This window comes from Balearica regulorum, chromosome 2, assembly GCF_011004875.1.
Source record: "Balearica regulorum gibbericeps isolate bBalReg1 chromosome 2, bBalReg1.pri, whole genome shotgun sequence".
Lineage (NCBI taxonomy): Eukaryota > Metazoa > Chordata > Aves > Gruiformes > Gruidae > Balearica > Balearica regulorum.
The window spans coordinates 54,392,087-54,419,927 of NC_046185.1; the positions used below are offsets into that span (position 1 = coordinate 54,392,087).

Sequence of the window (27,841 nt, forward strand, 5' to 3'; positions counted from 1 at the left end):
AGTCTACAAAACATCTCCCCAAAATTAAAATAGTTATTTAAAGTATTTTTTACTTTAAAAAAGTAAAGTATTTTTTACTTTAAAGTATTTGTGACTTTTTGAAGAACACTGTCAAAACAGCAATAGCAATTTACTTAGTATTTACATTTACAGTTGTTAGAAGGCTTTACCCTGCAAGTAAACGTTATCAAGCTGTCCAATTAATTCCTTAAAGACCATCAAAGAGTATCATTAATTGCATGAAACAGTTAAAAGAAGATTTTTATTTTCACCGGAAATGGAGCAGCCAAACAAAAAAGGTCATATCTTTAATGCCTAATCTGACAGAAAGTCAATATGAAAAGGCTCTGTGTGACTCTTACTCCTCATTCAGTTTATTCACTGCAGTTATCCAGTAATTATTTTCACTTGTTTTTTTGGGTTTTTTTTTTTTTCTTCTTTCTTTTATAAATGCATTCTGTAAGTACGTGTTTAACTTAGGACTTGTGAAAGGGCTAAATATAGTAGCAGGCCTGTTGCCTGATTGCATGTCGCAGAAGTGTGACAATTGATATCCAAACTTTGATAATACAGAAAATAGGAAGGAGAGAAAGGATTAGAAAGGATTAGGCACTGCAACCTAAATAGGGCACTATACATAATATACCTGAATATATTACATAATATCTGTAAATCCTTTTTCCTTTCCTTTCTGCCAGTTAGGAGTTCATAAAAATAATCTGTGCATGAGTTGTTCTTAGAAAATAGATAAAAACAAAATAAATACCAAATTAAAATAAAAAAGTAGGATGCCTTTACCTATGCACAGATTATTATTTTGGGATGGTCAGTCAGGAATTATAGTAGTGATTAAGTGTGTATACAAAGAAGTGCCGAGTTGTCCTGGTTTTAGGCCCAAATTATAAGCTGTTCTGTATTGAGTAACAATACATGACAGCTTTAGTATATTATCACATAGGTTTTGTTCTATAATGGAAACAGAAAAAGCACCAATAATAAAAATCCCAGTATAAAAATATTAATAATGAAATCCTAACTCTACAGAATGTATTTTCCAAGTCAGAGGTAAATTTCTCTGTGACAATGGAATAATACCTTGCATGAACATTCACATGCCTTGGTTTTTCTAGTATGAAAGTCCAGAAAAAAAGGAATCTGCTAAGTGCAAATGGAGTAAACTTCACACCCCACCACAGCCTCCTCCTCAGCACCCTGCAGATCCATCCCAAGACCTATGAAGCACTTACGTCCCACTTCAGCTATAATTTGAATAATATATTCTGTCCAGTTATGCAATTTTCAGAACAAATCATACATCATATATTTGGTAGTAATATTTCCTACTGGAAATTAAAGTGGTCTACAAACTCACAGTGAGTTAGACAAATATTATGAAAAATGCATATAATAGTTTTTCAGTCTAGGATTACATATCAGTAATGTAAAAGGTGAAAATATGAATTATTTCATTTTAATAATTAAAAGCGAGATAATTACAGACAACCAGAAGAACATACCCTGCCTCATAGGTTCTTAGGCCTATTAATATTCTGGGTTAATAAAGAGTTCATTGCACTTCTGAAAAATGCCAGACTTGCACTTCTGTACAGTAAGTTGTATTCTATGAAGAAAGATATTTAAAAAAATACCTGGGAGTATTTCCCCCCCCTGAAGTCCAGCTATTCCGCTATTATAACTAGACTTTCTCTTGCTAAACAAGAAACATAGGTTTCCATTTAAAATGTTTTCTTGCATAAGAAGGCAACCCTGGATTCTGTAATGTAGCAGGCTGAAGAGCCAGCAAATGCTCTGGTCTTCTGCAAACTCATTTCTCTCATCTCTATAATCCAGGCCAGGCGACTTCCTTGCTCTTAGGTCTGACAACAGGATAAATTTCATAATCCAGATAATCCTTTTCTAGAGGAAGAATCATCCCTGCTGGGATGAAGTAAAAAGGGAGTAGAAAAAAGTGTTTGGTGCTAGACACATGCAGTTCAAGGAGGCTCTCCTGTGAACAGAAAGGGCTGGCGTGACTGGTAGCACTTAGTCCATACCCCTTAACTCCTGAAGAGGCAGGAGAGTGGAAAGAGAAATAATGCAGAACAGGTAAATATTTTAGAGACTTTCAGGGCAAAGGGAAAAAAGATAAACAAAATGCCTACGAAATATTTTCCTGTTCTCAAAAGCAGAAAAAAAAGACATAAAGGGGAGATACCTCATTGGAGAAAACCCCTGTTGGTTGAACCACAAAGACGAGAAAGATGATATTTGAAGAATATTTTCTAGATGTTGGCATTTAATGTCACAAACCAAGGCTCACAAATGTACATCAGATACTACAGTACACGCCTTCTAGTACTTCACATGGACTAAAAAAGCTTTCGTGAAATATGACTGACTGTTGAAAACAATGAATACGTTCTTAAGAAAATTTCTATTCTAAAGAATATCCAGGGTGTAAAATATAGATGCTGCAGGTCTGATGATAGTATTTTTTTTTAAACTTGTGTTTTGAGAACAACCAAAGGGTATGAAAGGCAGAATTCTCTTACTGTGCAGGACCACTTTCAGGTGGTTTCTTGTGCTGTTGTATTTCTTTATTCATTCAATAATACATGGGTGACAAAATCTTATATTGTAACTCATATTGGAAAGCCACACACAACCAGAAATAAATTCTGGGCTTAACCAAATAGTGTCCTTTGAGCTGCTCTGCAAAAAAAAAGTCTATTATTAAATAATAGTAATTTAAAAGACTTCCAGTGGGATTAATTTTTTTAAAAATCAGTCACCTGACCTCAGCTCTTTGTCATTTGTTCCTCAAGAGCTGTAGATAGACAGGGACATCTGGGGAGGGGAGGGGGATAATCTGTCCTCATCATTCAGGGATTTGGTCAAAAACATTCTTTGCTGATGCTATTTCCACTGCCTAAAGACAGGCCCTTGAAGACTATCTTAGGCTAAGCCAATAACTGGTCACCTTGGGTGAGATGTACTCATCCGTAGCGGCCTGAATAATGCCACTTGTGCAAAGCATTTGAGAGTGGAAATTGAGAATGAAAGGTAAAATATGAAACTTATTAAAGAATATCTATAATGCAGCAAAATAAATTTGTGATTGATATTAAATAGTCATTTCAGAATTGGTGCAATAGGTAGTACTATCATGTTTTTTTAAAAATAATTAATTTATAGGAAAAGCTAAACATTATATGCATTGAAGAAAAATGTTTATAGATGTGATTATTATATTCCCATCAGCTACAATCTCTGGGTAGCTGTCCATAATTTAAATTGCAAAATAAATAACAATATGCTATGCTAAGCAATAACATTCATCAACTACATTGCTGATTTTTTAGCCCAATTTAACACTCATTCACACTTAGATAAACAGATGATCCTTGGCTGACCAAAGGATAATAGTTTCTGAGCTAACAACCTTCCCAGTGAGTCCACACCTTTGCCAGCCTTTACGTTATAGCCCAAAGCAAAAGTTCAGCTTTCAAAGTTGAAAACAAAAATTACGACATTAGCGTTGAGGCAGGCTATTTGTGGGTTAAGTGATGATGGCAGGTGAGAATTAATGTTGCTCAGCAATAGATTTATTTCCCGGAGAATCCCACTCACTGTAAAACAAGCTCTCTTTGGCTTTATCAAATAAAAGACTTCCTCAACTGTGAGCCCACGGTTACAGCACTGGGCACAAGCAAAGAGACACTGACCACTTAAGCACCGGCTCTATTGTTCACAACAAAACTGCCTTCCTGAGAGACCCACCTGCCCTCTAAAATTGCTATAAACACTTCATGTCCTCTTGAAGATCCCTCTGCTTTCAGGACCTTCAGATCACTCCTCACACTAGAGGAATATGGAGATAACTAACTGCTTAATGTGTGTCAGGATAGCAGGTACTATCACGATAAACAGAAAAGCATAATTAAGAGATTAAATAGGCTCTGCACAGAAACAGTGCCTTCTTTTCCTAGCTATGAAGAGGTAGATTTTTCTAATTATTAAAAAAGAAATATATCTCAATGTAGCTAGAGACATTTTGGGATCTAAATAATATTTATTCAGACTAGGATATGAAAGTCCCAGCTTTCATAGATTTTTGGGGGGTCAGGAGGATTACTAAAAACTGCAGGGCAAACTGTTGAAGAGATTAAGAGAATTCATGTAAGTTTAATCAGGATTTGCCAGAGTAATGTTTGATATATAAATAATTCAAGTTTGAAAAAATATTCCACAAATTTGCATTCTGTTTCCCTGAAAGAAGACAGCATAGCATTCGTGCCTCATACATCTTCCCTTGTTCTAGTACTGCTGTAGCTATGAATAAGACCATCAGCTAATATGCATTTAGAAGGATAACCAAAACTAGTAATATTTCAAAGTAGTTGCTTTTTTTTCTCCTTTTGCACAGAGGTCCAACTCCACTATGGAAGGCATTTCATTTTGTAAAGTTAAAAAAAAAGAACACTATATCACATCTCTGTTAAAGGCAAAGCATTAAATTTATTCAAGATTTCCTCACAGAAAACAAATAGGTTTTCATTTCCCAAACATACATGAAATAAACACAGTCTGATAGGCTGTGTAGCAGCATAAACTATCAGTAACTATAATGATACAAATTATTCCACCAATCCTTTTCAATCATTCTAACCAAGAAGGATCTGTGATGGAGTATCAAAATGGTTACGAAGGACCACAGCATAATATTTTGCATATAATTAGTAAATCAAATGGAACTGCATTGGAGACAGAACAGCTGTAATACAGGAAAGTAGTGATCTACTGATTCAATAAACGGCATTTGTCATTCTCAATTAGTTTTACCATTTGGACTTTAATTACAAATCAAGTACCTAATATAAGCTGAAACCAGATAATTCAATTTATGCCAGGTATGTGTTTCCAGAAAGTAAACAATCTAACATTTTAGAAAGATGAAGAAAAGGTTTTCTTTTAGTTCATTATGATTAATTCACTTAAATATGAGGAAACCACTGAGAAAATAAATGCAATCAAAATAAAAGAGCTGTACATATAATGACAGCTACTTGATATAAGAAACATTTGATTTAGAATTTAAGAGCTAAAAAGTATTGGTATTATTGATTTTTCCTTGTTCCCTGACAGCTAACCAATTACTCAGAGAAGACACGCTACAAGCACACCATCTTGCTATAATATCATGTTCAGTAAAGATTAGTAATTGAAAATAAAAAACCCACCGTGTTTTTGAAGGCTACAACAGTCAGGCAGTGCAGGATGAATAAATTCTTGTAGTTGAAGGATATCAAGATACAGCAATTATTTCTGTTTTCTCAGATACTCAGGCTATTGATATCTCAACAAGAGATCAATTCATTACCCAAACAGTCTCAAGGTATTAATTTGTCTAACCCTAAACCAGATGCTCTGTCAAATAAAGTAATTTCCAAAACTGCTGTGATGTATCTGGTTCTGTCATGCTTTCCCCACAGCATGTGCTTCTTTGCTTATTGTGGCTCTAAGACACTAACTCTTGTCATGATACTTTAAGAAATCTGACTGGTGTCACCAAGTATCAAAGAGTCAGAGCTAGATCAGAAATCTTGCTGCAGGACAAAGTTCATCCTTGTTACAAATTTCCACTGGGGGGGTGGGTTGGAGGGGGAAATAAAAATCAGATCCTAAAATAGTTCAATAGCATCTGCATGGAGGTGCTGGTTTTAGTATCATAGCTCGCATATTTCTGGTGAAGTAAAATAGCTGCATCTCCCGCAAAGTTACTTAGATGTATCTCTCTCATATTGGATTGGTCCTGATCTTAAATCTAAAAAGCTCAATAGTTACTTAAAGTCATATTTCAACCCAGTGGTATTATTTCCTTCTTGATGGCATATTGATTGCCTTCAGTCCTGCCTAACATTATTTTGCTTATGGGCAGATTCTACATCACATATTAAAGAAAATAGTTTTTGACCTAATCAGTCCAATTTGTACTTTCTGGGACAACTAGGTTGCCTCATCTCCTTGAACACACTTTCTGAGTTACATTTTCAAATGTGATAGAAAGAAAAAAAAACAAACAAAAAAACCACCTTCTATTTCTTATTTTTACTAAATGATTTAGAATACTAGATATACGTATATGTACAAACGCACATATATAATGTATAATAAAGAAACAATGTAATAATTACATGACTTAGTCTGTGCAAGCATTTCTCATACTCATTTACAGATTCACACAATGGTGGGAGTTGGAAGGGACCTCTGGAGATCATCCAGTCCAAACCCCATCCTAAAGCAGGATCACCTAGAGCAGGGTGCACAGGATCACGTCCAGGTGGGTTTTGAATATCTCCAGAGAAGGAGACTCCACAACCTCTCTGAGCAGCCTGTGCCAGTGCTCAGTCACCCCCAAAGTAAAGAAGTTTTTCCTCATATTCAGATGGAACTTCCTGTGTTCTAGTTTGTGCCCATTGCCCCTTGTCCTGTCACCGGGCACCACTGAGAAGAGTCTGGCCCCTTCCTCTTGACATCCACCCTTTAGATATTTATGAGCGTTGGTGAGATCCCCTCTCAGTCTTCTCTTCTCCAGGCTAAACAGACCCAGCTCTCTCAGCTTTTCCTCATACGAGAGATGCTCCAGTCCCCTCATCATCTTTGTAGCCCTCCGCTGGTCTCTCTCCAGTAATTCCCTGTTTTTCTTGAACTGGGGAGCCCAGAACTGGACACAGCACTCCAGAGGTGGCCTCACCAGGGCAGAGTAGAGCGGGAGGATAACCTCCCTCCACCTGCTGGCCACGCTCTTCTTAATGCACCCCAGGGTACCATTGGCCTTCTCGGCCACAAAATTTGGCCAAATCAAGTACTGAACTAACTTTATCACAAAGCAGCACAACTCAATTTTTACTGTGTTCAAAACCTAATTTTAACAAGGTCTATCCATCAGGAAGCAGTGCACCCTCCAAACCAGAGGGCATCCTCATGCAGTGCTCTGTAGCTAAAATCCCAACAGCCTTGAAGGAAACCTGTACACTTCTTTGTGGCACTGGAGCAAATTGGAGTGTATTATTTGAACAGCTGCATTAGAAAGCTATTGAAGTTAACAAGGACATATGTTATTTTTTGGCCTTGCTCACTTACAGAAACCAAAAATCCCAAACTGCTAACATCTGCATTTTTATTTTCTCAGTCACTAACACAAAATAATCAACTGCATGGACATTTGATAACTTCAACTCAAGTACCTGACTGAAATGTGTTGATCTTGAAAATTTAATATATTTTAAAATTGATTTACACTTAATTATTTTTCCAACATTGGACATCACAAGAGTTGCTTTTTCGTTTGAACTTTTGTAAAGTGTGCAAAGAAAACACACAGTAGTTGTCATCAATAATTTTTCTGAAATACATACTGCTGCATCTCCTTGTTGGACTTGATAGATCACACAGAAGATCTGATGAGAAATGCAGCAATCTCATCAGTATAATTTTTATTCTGATAATGATGACAAATAGCTTTTATATAGTGACACAGTCCCAAGAACCTAATATTATCACTTTGTCGTCACATTGATGTCTTGGATAAACAGATTTCCAAAATATCTATGATATATCAACCACTACGTAAGCACTTATTTCTCTTTGTACTTTATATTCAACTAAACTCACTTTTATACAAATTATAACCATTTATACCCTGAGTTTTTAACACTGGGCTGACATTAGCCTATTTCCTTATACAACAAAAAGTAAGTTTAAAAAGTTGAGCAGGACACACAAGTTATAATCTAATTGAGTGCTAATAACTACAAGCAGACTATTCATTTTTTATATTAATTGTTTCCATGTTGATATTTCGTGCATTCTTGGAAAAAAAAAAAAAGTATAGGAAAACTCCCCATACTTCAATGTTCTAGGTTACTGCTAGAATTTTTATATGTTTATCAAACAGAATTTGGTTTTCTAGAGCCTCACAAAACTCAGCTTTGTGGTTAAACAAAACTCAGGACAGAATCCAGCTCTGATTCGAGGGATATAGTGATCTTCCTCACCCATAGGTGAGCTTGACTTTGTTCTCCATGACTATCCCATTTCAGACATGTATCTCTGAAAAGTAATACTAGGAAATTGGCTTGCAAATAGTTCTTTTACTGATTATAGATTTGGTTTTCAGGTGGCTTTTAGCCATGCAGACCCTAGGCAGTGAAGTGTAATAAAAAAGAAAGAAAATAGATCATTTCTACAGTAAGAGCTCCAGTGACAGTCAAATTGCTGCACGTAGTGGTGCGTGACTGGGTGTCCACTGTGTCTATGTAGCCTCTAATTCAATTAAACTCTCACAGAGGTAAAAATCAAGCCAATCAGGTTGACTTATTTAAGATCAAAGTTTTCCTGGTGAAAGACAGTGATCTGAAGTGAATTCTTTATATAGACAATGTTACAGAAAACCAAGAAATGCTTAGTTAATATATCTATCTAGCTGTATTTCAGGACCTCCTCTGGTCGACACACTCAGATCACACCATTTTTGCTTTGGCAATTAAATCAGCTGCTGAAAGCCTAACAGAAACAAAGCCATTGCTAAGATGCTCCATGCTATCTATGTGTTGGTCTTTTCCCTACCAGCAAGAGAAGAATGGAGGTGAAAGAGCATCCTACTATTATATGATCAGAGTCATCTTATTAAACAGATGGGTTGTAAGAAAGCACTTTGAAAGTACTTCAACAGCAATCTCAAGTAGCTTCTATTAGGTCAGAACAGATTTTAGCTATTCTCATGTAGAAATAAACTCACTGACTGTGTGAACAAAAGAGGCCACTGGAACAATACATTCTAACCTGCTATGTAACGTATCACAGAACATCTCGTATTACTCCGCAGCACCTTCAATCAAGCCCCATTTGTGAATCAAAATAAAGCAGCATCCTGCTTTTAGCTTTACTGCATTTCTAGAGAAACCCAAGAGATCTTGGTGAATTTAATAAGTACATTTCAAGGATGTTTGAGCATCTAATTCCCTAAATTGCTTCAGCAATCCTAGCCTTAATTCCAAATGAAATATTTTAGGTTACAAGAATCCACAACGCTGCTTGGTAAATTGTTCCAGTGGTTCTTTACTTCTCCTTAAAAATATGCACTTTCCTTCCACTTCTTGGTTTAATTTCCATGTATTGGATCTTTTTGTCATCACTTGTGAGTCTCAGAAGTTCAGTATTTTGTTGTCTTCCACAGTGAGAAAATAATTTTCTGACCCCCCTCTGAACACTGAACCAAAACAGTGATTATTTTTAGTCCCATTTGAACCAATCTTGTGGCTTGTCCCAAACTGTCCAGTTTTCAACAACTTTTTCAAATGTGAGTACCTTAATGTAGTATGTCCTGAAGTGGCTGTATTTGGAATAGAAAGGTGACCCTCTCGTATTCGTAAGTCCGAGTAATGCGTTAACCTGCCACCTGCAGAATCATGTTACATCCGGTAACATATCACACCCTCAAAAACCTTTTCAGAATTTTGATTTATGGGATCACATCCTCATTTTGTACTCATTTATTCCTAACCACAATATTTGTCTATATTTGTATAGATATGGGGATACAGAATGATACTTTACATATGAACTCACCCAAAATGTTTAAGCAACTGACCCTCCTTTGTATCTATCACTTCACCAATTTTTGAACTATTTCCAGACTTTACTTTTGATGATTTTATATTTTCTTCAACTCCTTGAAATTTTCCTGTTTTCCTAGATTTGCAAGATCTGAATTTTAGTTGTTGAAAGAACTTCCTAGCCAGCTCATAAAACCTAAGTGCAAATTATTTCATTGTGCTGATTTTGTAACACTGAAATATTTCTTCCCACTTTTAAAATAAAAACAGTAAGACGAGTATTTGCAGGAAATTTCTAGCCTAATTAAACTTCATCAAAGTGCTCAGAGAAATTCATGTTTTAAGAGCACAGGCAACTCAGAAAGCTTCAATAACATACATGATTATACACTTTGTTCTTGATGAATGATATTTTGTTAAACCATTTTCCTTGGTGGGGTTTTTGGGGGTTTTTGTTTGTTTGTTTGTTTGTTTGTTTTTTCTTTTGATCTTGAGAATATAGTCACTGCACCCAACCACAACTGTGGTCTCTCTTGGGCATTCAAGCCCTGAGTACCTGAATTCTTTGCTGTGTCCCTGTTGTGACCCACTGCTATCCTGCCCTTCCCCAAATCATTAGCCAGTGTTTTAAACTGTGCCTGCAGCACATAAAAAGAAGCTAGAAGACCTGGCAGGAAAGGGCAACAAAACAAAAGATGAATAGAAACTATATAATAAAAATAAAACAGATTGCAGAAACCATTTTAAATAATAACCATATTGAAGAGACAGTTTCATATAAAATAATGCTTTCAGAAGAATATCATTCTGTATTACTCAATGAGTTGGAAGAGGTTACTAATGTACCTTGGCCAGACTTTCACTATTCAGTAAGGAAAAATTTATCTTTTCATTTTGCACAGTGCAGGTTCCATGCCTGCAACACTGAACTAAAAAGATTATCAAATCAGATTTTTTATTATGTTATTGTTCTAGCTGTTACAATCATATAAAAATATAAAGTCAGACCATATAAGGCAAGATTGTGTTTCCTATAATCTTTCCAGTGTGAGGATACACGTGGAGCCTCTGATGCCACGAAGCCATCAGGAGGTCGCGAGATACTTATCATTGTGCCTACATCTGCTTATGATGTGAAACGCAAACTTAAGACAGACATCTCTCCCTGCATCAGCAGCCTAAAACCAGTGCCAGTTCCATAGATCAGTTTGTTTCTAAGAGAGATGAATTATTTCAGGGATATGATTTTATACCATGGGAGAAAATGCCATTTCCCACTGTGCTCAGTTTGAAAGTTTTTACTGGAAGAGAATGATGGGAATACAAGAAGTGTTCCCTTACTCAGAGTTAATGGTGTTATTACTTTTGACCCACCATGCTTCCTACAAACATCTGTTTCCAAGTGTGCACTTATGAAAACAGCCATGCTGGGGTGAATTCAAAGGGGCACTGAGCCACCGTCATAAAGAACTGTGGAAGTAGATGCCTCAACCGTGGAAGGACATGCCCAAGAAAGAGTATAGACAAGCATAAAAATATTGAATAACTCTTATATTTCCTGAGCTAGAGATGACTTCTGAGGACTGAGACCTTACAATAGTGTTATCTATCCCCAATACTATGTCCTTTGGCCTCAGGCTGCCACTCAACAGTCATGCACTCAATAGCAGGTCTAATTTGGCTGTGACTTTCACTGTAAGTAAAGAAAGTCACAAGGAAAGGCATTTTAAAATTAAAGGACAACTTAGCATTCCATAGGATTAATATAAAATAGGACGAAAAGGTGTAATAAATAACAAAGAACTAGATGCTTAAATATTTAGCCTCAGCTCCTTACCTGTCTTCTACAACCTCACACTTATCAAGGAGATGGGAGGTGGGCTGGGAAGCAGGCAACACTGACCTGAAGTTACTTTCTCTTTTCCTGAGCCTGTTCCTCTGAGTTTACCAACTTGTTTATTTTCTTATATAAATAAAATTAAATAAAAAAATAACTAATTATTTAAAATAAAAATTAATTATTTAAAAATTAAATAAAAGCTTCTGTTTTGGTACCTTGACATAGTTTATATAAAAGCATAATTAGGCACATTTCTTTACTACTCTCTGATTAAATCCTGCAGTTGTAATGTAGTCATGCTTTAAAGACAGTGTAATAAAACAATTGATCTGAAGGTTACAAAATTTCTCTCTTTATTTTTACAGAAGTTAAGGTCAGCTGTAGAAAACAGAACCTTCTGGCACTCTAGGACAATTTCCTCTACCAATTTCCCATCTTCCACCAAAAAAAAAAAAAAAAAAAATCACAGCTAGATGGCAGAGGAAGAATGACCACATCTTCTTCTAGAATTCATTCAATACATATCTGAATGAAACTAATTGTCAAAAGGCAGGAGATCAAAGGTACATTTCTGAAATAAATTTTGGTACAAAAATGATTATAGCTGTGAGGAACTGTTATCTATTTCTGCTAGATGTGATGAAGCAAAATTTTGTTCAGACCAGTACAGAAAAAATGATGGCCTTAGCTATAGCAAATTTCAACCTTCTCTTTATTTTGTTCTTTTTTTCTCCAGTTACATATTTAACTAGTGTAAGCAAATTCATCACAATTTTTTATTATTCAAAGATAAGCCTCTATAATTTCTAGTTATTAATGATTGTTTCCATATTTATCAGTAGAAACAAAACTTCTGACAGAATATTTTACTCTGTATCTCAGCACCTCTCTATCTGCAGTTTTTGATATTTTCCCCATCTATATACTATAACTCCATTTTCCTTTATGCCTGTGCAAATCATGACTTTTTAGAGTTATGACATTATTGTCACTATGGCACTCAAAGCTAAGGAGTGTCCAAGGAGTAATTTCAGTATCCTCCTCATCCTAAAAGATTATGGATATTCCCTGGAGTTCTAACTTGCTATTGGATGCAAAAAATGCATTTGGCTCTTTATATCTCATCAGATCTCTCTTGTTGCCTGCATACTGTGCTTAATAGAGTTATCCCCGTCTTTTATTTTGATGTTTGGTTTTCCCATAAGTAGGAAGGGAGTAGAATATAGAAAATTTATTTTCATTTTAAATCTCCTGTTTTATCTAATAGACAAGACAATTCAGCTGTCTATCTCATTGTCATTTAAGTTTCTTTTCTCTGATTCATAGGCTTTGTGTATCTGATCAGGGAATTATCATTCAAGTTATAATAAAGTCTTGTCTTAATTTTTCTTTTAAAAAACCCCAAACAAGTTATGATCAGTTTTCAATTAGCACCTGAAAGCTGATTTTTTAAAATGTTTGATTACACTACCTTTGTCTCGTCTGAGATTTTGTGCCATCTCAGTGTACTTTACCTGAGGCAATACATTTTTTTCATTGCAGCTGCTGCTTCACACCAGCATTATTAGTAAAATACCTTACATTTCCTCTTGTACTGCATCAAAGATCATTGTATCTTTTAACTGGTAATTGTTCTCTATGTATTGTGTCCTTCTTCCTTAAGGAACAATATTTTGAAGAGCCTAAGAGTGCTGCATAATTAGATCATACAAAGCATCCACTATCCCATCTCCCAGACAGGCAGGAAGACCTTAAGATTTACATTTCTTTCATACAGTCTCCCTGTAGAGGATTAATTATATTCCTTTTGTTTGGTCTCGTTAAAGTTCAATTTCTTCAGCATCCCTAACACATTTCATATAGATTCTCCTCATCTAACTTTTTCAGAGCCTAGCCATCTTCTCCCTGCTGATAAACATGTCTTGAATTAATGGCATATTTAAGTTCCATCTGCATCTCCCTTTAACAAAATTCACAATAAAGTAACATACATCAATGATATATTCCTTATGAAAATAAATGGACCACACTCTCTTCTTTCTAATAAATGCGTCACTAGTCAAAATACCTTCTTCAATGACATAATGTTTTCTTTTATATTCCTTTATTAAGGTATTTCTTATGTCCTTACCTCGCATCCTTTTGCCCCAAGCAAAACATCCCCTTTGCAGAAGGACAATAAACTGTTAGGAAGCCTTGCGGAAACTGGTGTTTCTTCTGAGAAGCATCTATATGCTCACGGGACTTAGTTTCATTAATTTTGCCCATTCAGATTATTCTAAAATGAATGGTATTTTTTGTATAGTTCTAAGAGTTTGGTCACATTCATGCTGCTGTATCCCCCAGTATTTCCCTCAGCTTTCCATTTTTATGAACAATCAATTAATTCCCCAACAAACCAGTGTATTTACAATAAAAACCACTCCCCTCTGCATTCTCCAACACAATCCTCTATATTGAAAGAGCTCCCTCTGACATCTCTTCTCCTAGGACACAGTGAAAAAAGTCTCAATTCTGCCCTCCAAGTGGTGGTGCCTTTGCTTATGGTGAGTAAGTAGAGGGTTGCTATACTAGGAAGAGTGTTAAAGTCTTTATATGTCTACAAATACCCTATCGAAAATCTCAAAAGCCCTATCCAAAACTGGGTGGATCGACTGAATAGGTGGACTCTATAAAGCATCATAAGACCACATTTAATAATATAACTAAATCACAAGTTTACTTAATCATTAAAAAAGGAAACCACCAACACTCAGGTAAACTTCCAGTAAAACTATAAGAAAAAAAATGGTACATGAAATTGTTGATGGAAAGCATCTGTCATGATGCGTGCGAACTGACAATATATATTTTAGCATTTCCTAATTTTTACAAAGGTGACTGCATAGCCTTAGTAATGTTTTTACTGCATCATTCTTAACTACCTTGACCCTTCGAAAGGACACATGCCCAAATGCAGGTGCATGTAACAGCCAAAGCTGAGCACAGATGTAAGAAACTGAACATGGAATGCTGGAGACAGTCATTTTACCCAAATCACAGTGAACTGAGGGGATAGATTCTTTTGTGTACGAAAAAGCATAGTAATTGATTTAAATATATGTAAGTGAAAAGTAAATGCATTATTATAAAAAACAATTTCCTAGGCTAAAAATCCAAATTTTACATGGGAAAAATCACATATTGCAAACATATCACCATTTCAAAGAAGTTTTAGGCTTTTTCAGAAGGACAAACTAAGGAAAAGGCAGCTGAAGTGACCTAATTAATTTACATAGAAAATACATGCTAATTCCAAGTTCTATTCTGCAAAGAAAAGGCACCACTTTTTCTAACTTATATCTACCTCAGAAATATATACTTGTAATGTATAAGTACATATATCTATGTTACATATTTAACATACAGAATCATATATACATACATATAAAATGTATGATAAATCATCATGGATACAGTTTTATGGCTATGGAAATGTTGCAGCAGCATCAGTATTTTCTCCTCTTATAGTAAGTTTACTAAAATACAAAGCAATTGTTACTGCTGGATAATTAGATATACAATTAGATACCCTAATGGTAAGAAATTAATTTTTTAAGTGAGGTATACATTGAAATTTTTTACATAAAGGGAAAACTATGAGTAAAGATCACTCTGGAGTGATATAAGGAATATTCCAGAGATGTTAAACATTACATTCAATATCTTAAAGTCATGCTCCACTCAGGGAAATTTACTGTTGAATACAGTATCATACTTAACTAATCCTGATATACCCATAATCAATTACATAATAAATATATTAATTTAACAATATAATTAAATTGCTTGTTACTGAACTGTAAACAGTTGAATATAGCATAGCTGTAAGAGTTACTTTTAAAATCATATCAAATCATAAGCAGCATGACCACCATTTTAAAAAGAAATATAGATTAAAAACACTCTCCCTGTTTCTAGTGCATTTATGTTTAAGTCTGCCATGTGGTGATAAAGAAATAGGATGTGGAACTGTTGATTTTAATTCATCTTGATATGATTAGCTTTGTGAAATACCCATAGTTCACTATAAGTAGACATTTCAGTATGTGTTCAAGAGGCTACAGTTGTTAACAGCTTGCTTATCTTCAGCTTGTCTACCAGGTCAGTAAGGTCCTGGGTTTTTTGCAGCTCTTAGTGTTAAAAAACAAAGAAAAAAAACCCCTAAAAAGACACAACTAAAACACACCAAAAAAAAGCTGTGTAAACTGTGGAAAAGGAAGTTCTTTCCCTACCGGAACTTCTCCAGGCCATTTCGATGCTGCTTCCAAGATGCTGCAACCCACTCCCTCATGCTGTCTTCTGTACTTTGTTTTTGGCTCTGATCTCTCTCTTTTGTTATACTCCTCCAGGCCAAATCAATCCTTGCCTCTCATACTCTCTAAACTCACTCCATAACTGTGGCACATCTAGCCCTATGGGGTTCTACTCAACATGTAAGTTTATATGCTACATTTTTATCTTCATGCCAGACTCATGAAAATCGTTCGCCACAATGTTCAAGACACCTGATACTAACACTGCAGCCCGCAGACCTAGATAATATAAAAAGATATTGTTTGTTAAGCCAAAATAGCAAGCTATCAGGCTACCTTCATTTCCATTAAAGCAGTTCAAAATTGTCAATCATTTGGCTTCCTGCCTTTTACAAGCAAATCTGGAGAAAAATGAATAAAAATGATGCAGAGACAGATCAAGAAGAACAATCAGAGAGTAAGAAGAAAGGACTCACCCTCTTTAGTCAGTTTTCCATTTTAGTTTGTTTCAATAGTTAAAGAGGAAAGAGATTTTTTGCACACTCTTTAATTCAGATGTCAGTTCCAATATTTGATGCTTCACTGTTCTGAAACACAAAGTGTAGCAGTTAAAACTACTAGCCTGAAACAAGATAAAAATATTAACTTGGCAAGCAGCTAGGTATGCATTAAAAATCACAGAAATGTTGAGAGGCTTTATATCAAAGTGGCAAAATTTTCACGTGGTACCACACTCTCCTCCTTGCCAGAAAAAAGCACAAAAAAAGAGTATTTAGATTGCATAATGCTGCATTTGTGGTGCCATCTCACATGTTTTACCCTCCCTGGACAACACATGAAGAGTTTGTCCGTTCATTTACAGAAAGATACAAGAGAAGTTACATGTGATTGCCCCAGTAAATCTACTGACTCTCTGCAAACACACCTCTCCCCCAGTCTCACCCTTCTACAACCTTTTCTCACACTACATAAGCACCCTGGAATCCTGCTGCCTCTGTCTGGAAAAGCAGAGGAGAACGGCAAGAAAACATGACCAACCACCCAGCTGTACACACGGAGCTTCCCCACCCAGCATCCGATGCGTGGCAGAGAAAATTGCAATGGCAAATCACTGCACATTATATAATTTAAAAAAAATCATATATTTAAAACTGAAAATACTTATTTCCAAGCCATTTTCTTTCTCTGGTGAGGAAAATGATATATATGTTTTTCCCTTCTTAGTTCTCCAGTACTGCTTACCGAGACTAACAGAAATAAATGGCTTTCCTCTGTGCTCTATATTTGAGCTCTATGAGTCATCTCACTATTTCAAGTTTTGTTTCTCATCACTTAAAGGTCTAGCCTATTTTATTCTCTTTTTTTCTTTTTTTTTTTTTATGTGAACAGTTTGTAACTACAAGCTAGAATAAGTGCAAATATTTTTTTCTTGTAAATGCAGTTAACACCAATCAAACTTTTACTGAAACGTAAATTAAAAGAGAGAAAAAGAAGCATGGTTGAGTGTGATGTTAACCTCAGACTATACCAAAGTACGATTGGTACAACAACTCATTCAACATATTGAAAACGACCAGGTTATTTAACTCTCTTGATGCTCATTCAACAACATGCCTTTACACAGACTATGTGTTACTACTGGACACTAGTCACAAAAAGCAAGCAAAATTTGTCAGAGCAAAATCAACCTGCAAATCTTACAAACTCATGTTTACAAAGCCAGAAGAGACCAACCTGACCAGAGAGTCTGATGTCCCGCTTTCCATAGGCTAGAAAACTTCCTTAAATAAACTCCTTTGGAAATGGGATGCACATCTTAGGAAAGCACTGAGCTTTGGATTGAAGTTCTTCCAAATAACTGCTCAGAGGACAGGAACAGCCTCTATACACAAGGCAAGCTTATTTCTGGGAATTCCTCAATCTCAAAAGCAGTCAAATTGATGAAGGCTTCAGCCTGCCTTTGGTTAGTGTCTTTTTATTTGGTATGAGACCTGTTTCTGAGATGAACTAAATTCTGACACTGGTTCAGAGTCTTTGAAATTAACGTCAGAATAGAAACACATTCCACTAGTACTCGTACGACAGCACTTTTGTGTATAGCTGGCTTTGAGGGCCTGCCTCTCTCCTGAGGTATATAACCATCTTTAGTGTATTTCTTCCTAAGTCTAACTTGCCAGTTCTTTCTGTACAACTGGTCTTTAAATAATTTTTCTTTCTTGGTTGTGCAGGTTTTTGTGTCAGAAGAGGGGAGAAAAATATGTTTTGAAGTGGGAAAATGTGATGGTAAAACCATCAGATTAGTGGTGGGATCAAGAGAGAGGTAAAGAACCAGAAATTACTTTTAAATAATTTCAGAAATGCATAGGTTTCCAGTTGAAAGGATCTCTTTTGAGAGAGCCTTTAATTTGACAACAATATTGACTTCTTCATAACCATTTCAGATTTTCCCTGAGAGTATAAAATTGACAGAGTATATTTAATTGTAACAAGTAAACTGGATTGATTTTTCCATATAAGCTCCCTGTAGGGAGCTTTCAAAGATAAATCTCTAAAAGATCAAATCAGGCAGGTTTTTATGCAGAGCTTTCAGTTGTAAGAACTTCTCTGAACCCACTGAAACCCCCATGTTTGAAGACGTGTGCTTGAGAACCTTGCTGAAGCTGGGCTCAGACAGGTTTCTCTTAGCTGACAGCGTTCACTTGGATAAGAGAAATTGTAACTTGTCAGATATGTTTAGTGATGACAGAGAGACTGAGGCCAGGCAATGTAAAGGTATCACCTGCATCACACAGGTGTTAAACACTCCGTAAGCCACTGTTAAAATGTTAAAAGTTAAAATGTAGAAGAGGGAACAAAATTTGAGAGGAACCTTCTGTGAGTCTCTAATTCTAAGAAATAGACCCTAATCACTTCTGTACCACTCCTGTTCACCGTATGACCATTATCATTAAACTAAACTTCAGTGCAAAAATTAAGGGCAGGTCTTCGAGAATTTTATTACATACTAAGGTACTTGATTGCTCTTCTGTGCAATGTGTCTTTACATTCCTGGGGTTCTGCTGTCATGTGCCATTTTTAATTGATAAAAATATACTGTAAAGGAGATGATAGATCAAATTTTTACCTGACTTTTTATGTTTCCCTCTCTTTTTTTACTTAATAAAAATAGGAAAAGTGGAAAGAAAAAGCAATTCATCATTCATTTTTCTGTAAGGAATATGAGGATACCAACCTACTATCAGCCCAAATCTGTTCCACTATAAATATGTACTTAGAGGAGCTTTATATATAGTGCACTCTTTCAATGAGGATACCTAGGGTGGCAAATGGCAGATAACCTCAGATGTTCAGATGAGGCCTCTTTCAGAGCATGATTTAGTGCATATTAAGCCACTAGCATCGACAATTTTTTACTTTTTAAGCACTGTGTGGGAACCTCATATATTTGCTACCCAAATTATAGCAAAATAATAATAATTACAGAGATGACGGCTGCCTAGTAACTACTAGCAAATGAACTTCTAAAATTTTAATTAGAACCATACCAGTGTAGTAGTAATGGGAATACCATGAAGTTTAGCAATGAGCACAAAACTCAACCTTCTTCCTATAAAGCCAAGACTGCAAAATTACATGCACTTATTCCACTTCATTTGTAAAATTAACAGTCTCCCTCAGACAATTAAAAACCATGCTGAGTACTGAGCCACAGTAAATTACAAATATAATTAAGTAAATAATATGAAAGCCCAAGTCCCTACTTAAATATGCTGCCAATTCAGCTAATCCAAGCACAGCAAATATTAATGCAATACTTCAATGTCTACAGCTCAGATCCTGATCTACAGTAATAATGACACATTAAGATTTTGTCTGTAGTCAGAGCAAACCACTTATTTTCCCCAAGACAACTGGAGCACCAAGTTAGCAATAATAAGCCGCTCATATCTTCCATCATCCTGTTGGGTAGGAGGGCAGAGATGACGAGCACTTTTAGCCTGATTGTATTTGCCACCAATTATACACACACAGTCTTTCCACTATACTTTACTCTGAACTGAAGACAACCTGAAGCTATTTAACAATAAAGGATTAAAATCAATGCTGATTAAAGGATTCCACAAAGTGTGAGTTTTAATTATGCTACTTCAGCAAGTCACTAGACAATCACTACTGCCATTCCCTTGCTTCTGCATCCAAAGTAGGAACTATTCATACCTTGAGAAAACCTTCTGATTTCAGTAGCTAGCTCACCAATGAGAAAAAGTTTAACATTCTGGATCAGTGATAAACTTCAGATAAGTACTATGCAAGAAATGAAATGTGTCTAAAATTATGCTGACAGCACATGTCACTTGCCAACAATGTACACTAGCGCCGATATACGCTGGTATCTGTTTACAAGCTCAGAGAGAAGGAATTAAATACAATTCAATTCATTCAAACTTAAATATGTGAATGGCAGATATTTCACTGTCTCACAGCAGTTGTATTATTCTCAGCCCAACCTCATAAATATTAATTGCTTTTGAAACGGAGTTATAAGTCTGCACATGACAGAAAGGAAAAATCCCAAGCACAGGCTTTTCCCTCAGCATCAATCCACAGGAAGAAGAAAATATTCTCTATGAAATGTTCCTGCATCAGCACCAGTGGGAAGTTCTGCAGTCTCTTGTAGTTGGAGGTAAATGGTTTTAATTTGCTCTTCTTTGTAAGTGAAAGGATCAGTCATATAAAGCCTTAATATTTCCAAACCTGCTTTGCAATAAGGAGAGGCTTCCACAGCTCCTCACTCAAGACTGCTCTACTGTGAGATTTTTCATGGTATGTGCATGAAGGAGTTGGCTTAAAAATGGGTAGGAATCTAAACCAGAGGCAAATTTAAAAAAAAAATTATAAACCCACACTCTTCTGCATCCAACACCCCCTTCCTCCCCTAAAATACATGTATTTTAAACCGGAATAATTACAAAACACTAAACTAAAAGGGATGACAGAAAGTAAAAAATCTGAGTGCAACAAGTGAGAGAGTGAGGAAGGGCGGGCCACAGGCAACACCTGTGGTCATGCTCACTCCTAACAGTTGCTGCATTACTCCTGTCGAGATGTCCTCACCCCGCATCACCCACGTCTGGTAGACACAAGCACTTCCAGCAAGGTGAAACTTGCCTCGCGCTGACTGCGGAGGAAGAGCCAAGCAGCTGACCCAAACATTGCAGCTGCTGTGCGAAAAGGTCAATGAAGTATGAGGGATGTCTAGACCTAGCAACTAGGCATCTGGCACTCATACAATATCATCCCAGTTTCAACTGTGTTACTGACTTGAGCAATGGAAGAAAACACATAAAATGGCCTTATGAAAGTTGTAGAGCACATTAACAGCCCAGGTCGGTCAGCCTGTCCCTTGTTCCTAAGGAAGGAAACAAGAAAGAAAAGGCTTAAGCCATGATTATTTTATATAAAATAATTTCAGTGTGAAGCACTGTTATAAAGAATGGCCAGTCCATCTCCCCTTACCATTCGATATGTATACAGATATATTTATTCACATTACATATGGGGTGGAAGTCTCTATATTGTACCTGAGAGTCAAGTGAAATGTTATAGAAACCAACTACAATTCTTTTTTCTTTCACATACTGTTGTACATCTTATGCAATTTCTGCCTAAAATATCTGTACGTCATAGAAGTGCTTCTAACACAACTCCGCCAATTTTTCAGAAACTGTGTACCTCAAATGACTCCTTCCCAAATTATACTGGTCTCCATATTCCTCACAAAGCCTTTACATTGCATCAGTTCACCCTCACTTCTGGGAACGTCTATAGAAGCAGATATGTCAGTAGCAGCACAAGAATTATTGTGGTTTTAAACCACTGTAAGTTTTCATCCCTCGCTTCCTCAAAATAGTATGATGGGCAATAAAAAACAGGAAACAAAAACCAAGGTGTATTGTTTTTCACAGTATGCAGTGAAAAGTAGACGGCTTCAAAGTACATCTTCCAGAATCTGCATGTGAATTTTAAACATGCCGAGCTTATGTTTGTATTGTATGAAGTCCTACTCCTGCAATCATTGAAATTCCCTTTGCTTTGAAATGCCAAAAATCTCTTTTCAGCCTAAAGAGCAATCACGAGGCATTTGAGCAGTTTTTGATACTGAACATGTTAAAAAAGTGCATCCAGCTGTTGCAAGGAGAAATTCTCAATTACACAGTTGGTTGAAAATACGCCATGTAATAAAGAACTCAACTTGTGCAGCACAATCAGGGGGATACTTTGATAATCCAATCATAATTTTCATAAAGGTTACATTTCTCATAACACAAATCGGTCAATGTAACAGACCATCTTTCAAAATATTTAAGAGCACATTTATTTCTTTTTAGCATTTTCTGCTGAAAAAATGTCCTATTCTTTTATCTGGTCCATGTCATTCCACACTCACTTTGGAGCCAAAGCAAAACATCCCTGTGGATATATGACAGTGCAAATCGTCATGGTTAAAACATCTCACTACATAATGGTTTTCCTATACAGCGTGCAATTTTTTTTGTTTAGTCATCATCCACTGGCTGTACTTAAACTCAAGCCTTCAAACCTGCCAAACAGGGCTCTGGATACTACACTGGATGTGGCAAAAAAACTGTCAACAGAAAATTTATCAGAAAATTCCATCATGCTATACTGGATAGTAAAATGAAGAAAGTTTATTCCTGCATGAATTCCCACCAAACTGAACTTAGTTAGTCAAGGCACAGTAGAGATTGTGTGTTATGTCCTGCACAATTAAACATTTCTTTTGTTAGCAGAGAAATTATCTTTTTTTTTTTTTTTTTTAATCAGGGTAGGCTGTGCATTGTTTCACCTTGGCAAGTTGAGAACAAAAGACCTAGGCAAGTTCAAACTACCTTGTCAAAAGAGCTGATTCATAAGTCTATGAAATAACCTCATATGTCACTGGCATAAATCATGGCAAGCGGTCAGATATAAGTTCCTGGTGCACATAAAAGCAAATGAAAAATTACAGTATACCAGGCTTATCTTTATTAGCTACAAATTAGTTTGCCTTTTTTTTTTTTTTTTTTTTTTAACCAAAATAACAGACAATACTGCCAGGTTGACCCTAACAAATATTTTTCTCTTATTTTGTGGTAACAGGCAAGACACATCAAGACAGTCTTGTGTAGTCATGAATGTGGTACCTTAGTCATAGGAGTTTGCTGCCGGCCTATCTCTGCTCACACTGGCTGCCAGTATTGCTGTTGATTTGAATGGGAACATAGGTTGAAGTAAAAAGCTTTTTAAAAATCCCACACAGTGCAATCAGGTTTATTATATCTAACTACACAAGCACTGTTTTTCAATTATATTTTACTGTGAGAAAATTGAAGAAATCACCTAATCAGGAGAACTTTCTATACATATTTTTGATTATAGACTTCCCAGCGTACCAGTATGCTAGAGGATTGTACAAGGACAAAGAGAAAAATACAACTCCTGTAACTGCGTGTTGGTTTTGCTTAATTAGTTTATTAACTGCTTGATTAGCTAGTTTGTGCAGTACTTAGGAAATGTAAAGCAGTAATAAGTGCTAATTAATCATATTATTTATGTAACATTCAACTACAGCTGCAAATTGTACACATGTAACAAAAAAATACGAGCTGTGTAATGGTGAAGAAACAAGCCTACATTGCTGGCGAACTTCCTTCATCAGGAAAATCAGAACTGCAAAGCAGTCGCAGGCAGCAAACTGTAGGCTAGAGCTCCAGAAAGCCTGCTTCATGGTGAGCGACAGAAGCAAGAGAGGAGGTGAATGAATGATACAAAAAGCGCTGCCCAACTGCTTATATTAAGGAGAACATATGGTGGAAAAGAAGCAGAACTGCAAGGAAAAAACCGACAGCTTCATTGAATTGCAAATGAGAGGTAATAATTTCAACATCTGCTGTGACAGAATACTTCTATGTGTTATTATAAGCTCTGGTGGACACCGTCTTAGATCAATTCATGAATTGGTGTGCAGCGTTTAGTGCAGTAAGTTTGGAGGCAGAAGGTGCTCCTGCTAGTACTTTCCGATGACCTAATGAACCTGTTCTAACTGGGACAGCAGTTTCCACTGTCAGAATGACTTAAGAACTGAGTGATAAAGGGAAGACAGCATTTATCACTTTTTCCAAGTCCAAAATCATGCATAAATGGATGAAGCAAATGAAAGAGAGTACCTAGTCATGGTAAAAAAGCAGGAGAAAGGGTCCAGTGGTATGAAACACGCAGAAGAGAGAGCTATATCTGCTGCTCTAGGAATAAAGTTAATCAGAGTTCCACAAAAAAAACCTGCAAAGGATGAGAAGAAACTTCACATAATTTATACCAAAAGTCAAACACTTGATAGTGAACTTGAAAGAGAGAGAGAAAAGGCTAAAGCATCCTTCAAGTGAAATTAAAACCCTTCCAAAATACTTCTGCCATGACTTTCAATGGTGAAGTTATACAATAAATATTAATAATGAGAGTTTAAACGTACAGCTAGATATTCAAAGGTAAAACAAATTAATGGAACAAAAGATAAAAAATCACATTAACAAACTTATTATCATAAGTAAGAATATTCACAGTCTATTATTATACTATTATTTCTACGATATCAATAGTTTTCCATATGATACTAAAGAAAGTTTTAACAAAATTGTATGAAGAGGTGGATTTCTGCTCCTTATTGATTGGTTTATTTTCTTTAGCCTGCTGGTATATGTAAAACAGCCTGCAGAGATGATTTAGTAGCTCAACATATAAGGGTTTTTTTAGGTTGCTTTAAATACAGAGAATGTTGAAAAATCTGATGGATGCGTATTGTAAGAGATAAAAAAGCCCAAAACATTTTGCTATACCATTGTTAAGTGCGTCTTATAATTCACAGAAAGTCCATCAGAGTTCATTTGCAATTTTCAATTAATTTGTTCTGACACATTATTAACCCTTTTCATACTTCAATTTTGTGATCATGTCCTACTGAGTCTTCCTTTTATTAGTTTGGTGAATTAGCATTGTTCTCCTTATTTATGAAATTCTCATTAATATCTAGTGCTAAGGCAAACAAGGATGAACCTTGTTAGGTACTCTGTATTTTATGTTGTTTACCATAATATGGGGAAAGTATCCAAGAATCAGAGTTTTATTATTATGGCAGGCATTATGAACACTCTCTTACCCCGCTCACTGTCGCTTGCATTTTTGGTACTTGCACTTTTTTTACTGACAGAAGCTACACACTCCCCACGTGATGTTGACAATCAAGTCATATTTAGTATGCCAAGAATATGCAAGTCTCCAAATAAATGTTGTCCTCTATCAAGCCATTCTGGAGGAATAGAGGCCCACTCTAGTCTCAGGCTGCTGATGGGGGACAGGTAATTAATTTGTGGTCTTGGCTGTTCCTCCCTTCTCTCCCAGATGCCGCCTCCAGACTCAGGACACATCACAACCTGCATTGTGCTCAGATTACACGTTTCTGCCGAAATGATGAGGCAAAGAAACCATTTTGTTTCATGAAAGCTGAAGTTATGACTCCAGGAGCCATCCTTCATCTGGTGTATCTAAGTCTCGCTGAAGAAAACTGAATGTGTGAGGCTCAGCAGACCCTACATGATCGTATTTTGAGCATAAGGAAAATATGCTTTGAATGGTAGCTCATTCTAGCCTTTAAGGAAATGCAGCTGAGCATTACTGCTAAAAGCTTTGGGACTTTTTTTTGTTTTGTATTTCACATTCCTTTCAGAAGATAACACTACACAACAAAACACACATCTTCAGTTTCTTCACACCTTAAAGTTCTATTTTATTCAAGTTGGCACCTTTTTTGCAGTTATTGCAAGTTTTGTAAATAGACTGCAATTGTGTATGTGTATGTCTTGGTAGCAAAAAAAAATTTAAAAAAAAACAAATTTTTTTTTTCTTTCACTATACGGAGAAAGTCCACAGTCAACAGATCTTGTGTTTTGTTAGCTGAACACAACCACCTACATATACTAAAACTTGACCATGTGGGGCATGAACTGATCACTTTATGCACAAAGTGACATACAAATTGCTCCACTCTGCACTTTGTGCATTTATGTGCCCCTACACAAAGAACAAAATGAGTTGGGGCAGCTCTTTCTACCATGTTTGCACATGTGTCTCCGGGCTAGCAAATCTCATGGAAGTCCCATAGAATTCAGAAAACGCTCCCAACAGATGAACCTTCATGATATGCTACAGAAAATAATTTTATTGTTTAGGCTTGTAATGACATGCTGGATGTTACATGGTCCCACATGACCCACAGTCCTAACAGACTTCAGAACAGAACTGACAGAATCCTAAGTATATCCATCTCGGTATTGACAATTCACTTGATAAATTTTGCACTAATGGCAATTGACAACCCTAGGAACAAAAGCGATCCTCGAAATATTTATCAAGAATATCAGCTGTTTCTTCAGATGCTTCTTGCCTTTTTCCAGTTTTTAAATAGGTAACTAGTTACTGTAATGGAGAAATTAAGTCTTGATATGAGAAAATTCCTTTTCAACAAGTTTTTTGAATGAGAACAGGGTTTTTTCCATTTTAATTTTCCCAATTCAGGCAAAATACTCCCTAACCTGCCAGAAATTTGTTCTCCTATTTCTCCTAACTTTACAGGTTCTTTTGTTAATCACATTTCTCTAAATTCCTGCTATTTAAAATGTAGTAATATTTATACAATGACATATTCAGAGATAGATAATTCAGAGATTTTTTTAACATAAGCCTTTGAGGAAGTGATTAATAAATGCCCTGGGAAAATATGCAATAAATGTCTCTGGCACAGTCTCCATATAATGCTGGCTGAATGTTTGAATATGTTCACTTTGTTCTTTTGCAGTCTGAACTCTTGATTTGTAACATTGGCTTCTGTCTGCTGTATTACAGAAGATGAGATCGGATGAGAGATGCTTTCATTCCAGGTTAGTGAATACAAAATACCAGAACAATATAATGCTTAAGTGCTCCAGCACTTGAATAACTTGCTGTTGTAGCAGCCACTTGTAATACAAATATCAAATACACATATTTGCTTGCTTTTGGTAAATACATTTTATGTTCTGGCCTTCCTCAACAAACCATGACTGTCTAGGTATTTAGCAGCTGACTGTCATGCAGAATCCATCACTGAATTAGCTTTCACTTGAATATGCTGGCACTCAAAATTTCTTACACCAGGGCACATTATAGATACGGCTTGAGTGGTAACACTGCCCCAGCCAGAAACCAGCCCGTGATTAGCAAAGAAATCTTCAGATTGGAGGAACCTTCTTTGAAGCTGACGGACTTCTCCACTGAAGTTCCTCTTAACAGAAAGTTAAAAACAAAGCAATGAGTCAAGTGTAAAGACGTGAAGAAACAAAAGCTTGTTGTGAAAATTTAAATCGCTACATTGAATGCTGTATGAATTATATTAATAGCTTGTGAATTAGATTTCTGGCCCAAAGTGATCAAATGACTTCACTCGGTACTTAAAAATGTTATGGCAGCATTATAAATGGATAAGGTTTTCTAAAAAGAAGACACAATACTTGTTCTTTCAATAATGCCAGCAGGAAAACAGAACAACTTTAAGGAAAAAAAGCCTTGATTTTGCATCCAACTACAATGAGTACTGTCCTTTCCATCTAAGAAAGAAGGATGATTTGATGTTTTTTAAATAGTTTCCTAGCATTTTTTCTGAGTGGCCTGTTTAATTATTGCATACAAGCATACTGACAAGGTTAAAACAGTTTTCAAAGTAAATCATGTTATGAGATACAGAAGAAATTGTAAATATCCCAACTTAAATACCAATATATATCCTTGTTGGGTTTTTTTGTGGGTTTTTGTTTTTGTTTTTGTTTTAAAAAGCAGCATCTATTACGCAAAATAGCATTTGGTTAAATTTTTCTGAAGCACAAAAATATTAGCAGTTTGTCTTTTTTTCACCGCACAGGTAAACACTGATTGAAGTTTGATGTCAGCTGCAGGGCTCTCATGTCCTCTATATTTCACAGACCATCTGCACAACCTGTCTT

At 36.0% G+C, this 27,841-nt stretch overlaps 1 protein-coding gene across 4 annotated transcripts in view; it reads right to left on the reverse strand.

Annotated features, from left to right (window-relative positions):
• Positions 1–27,841, reverse strand: part of DLGAP1 (DLG associated protein 1) — a 419,833-nt gene that overhangs the window by 247,500 nt on the left and 144,492 nt on the right. For 2 of the 4 annotated variants that reach the window (XM_075744332.1, XM_075744336.1), the window contains one exon: positions 16,229–16,339. The exons of 1 other annotated variant lie outside the window; for it this stretch is intronic. The gene's annotated coding sequence lies outside the window, so the exon portion shown is untranslated. The remainder of the gene's footprint in view (positions 1–16,228; positions 16,340–27,841) is intronic. One more of the 4 variants, XM_075744334.1, reaches the window with a different exon arrangement.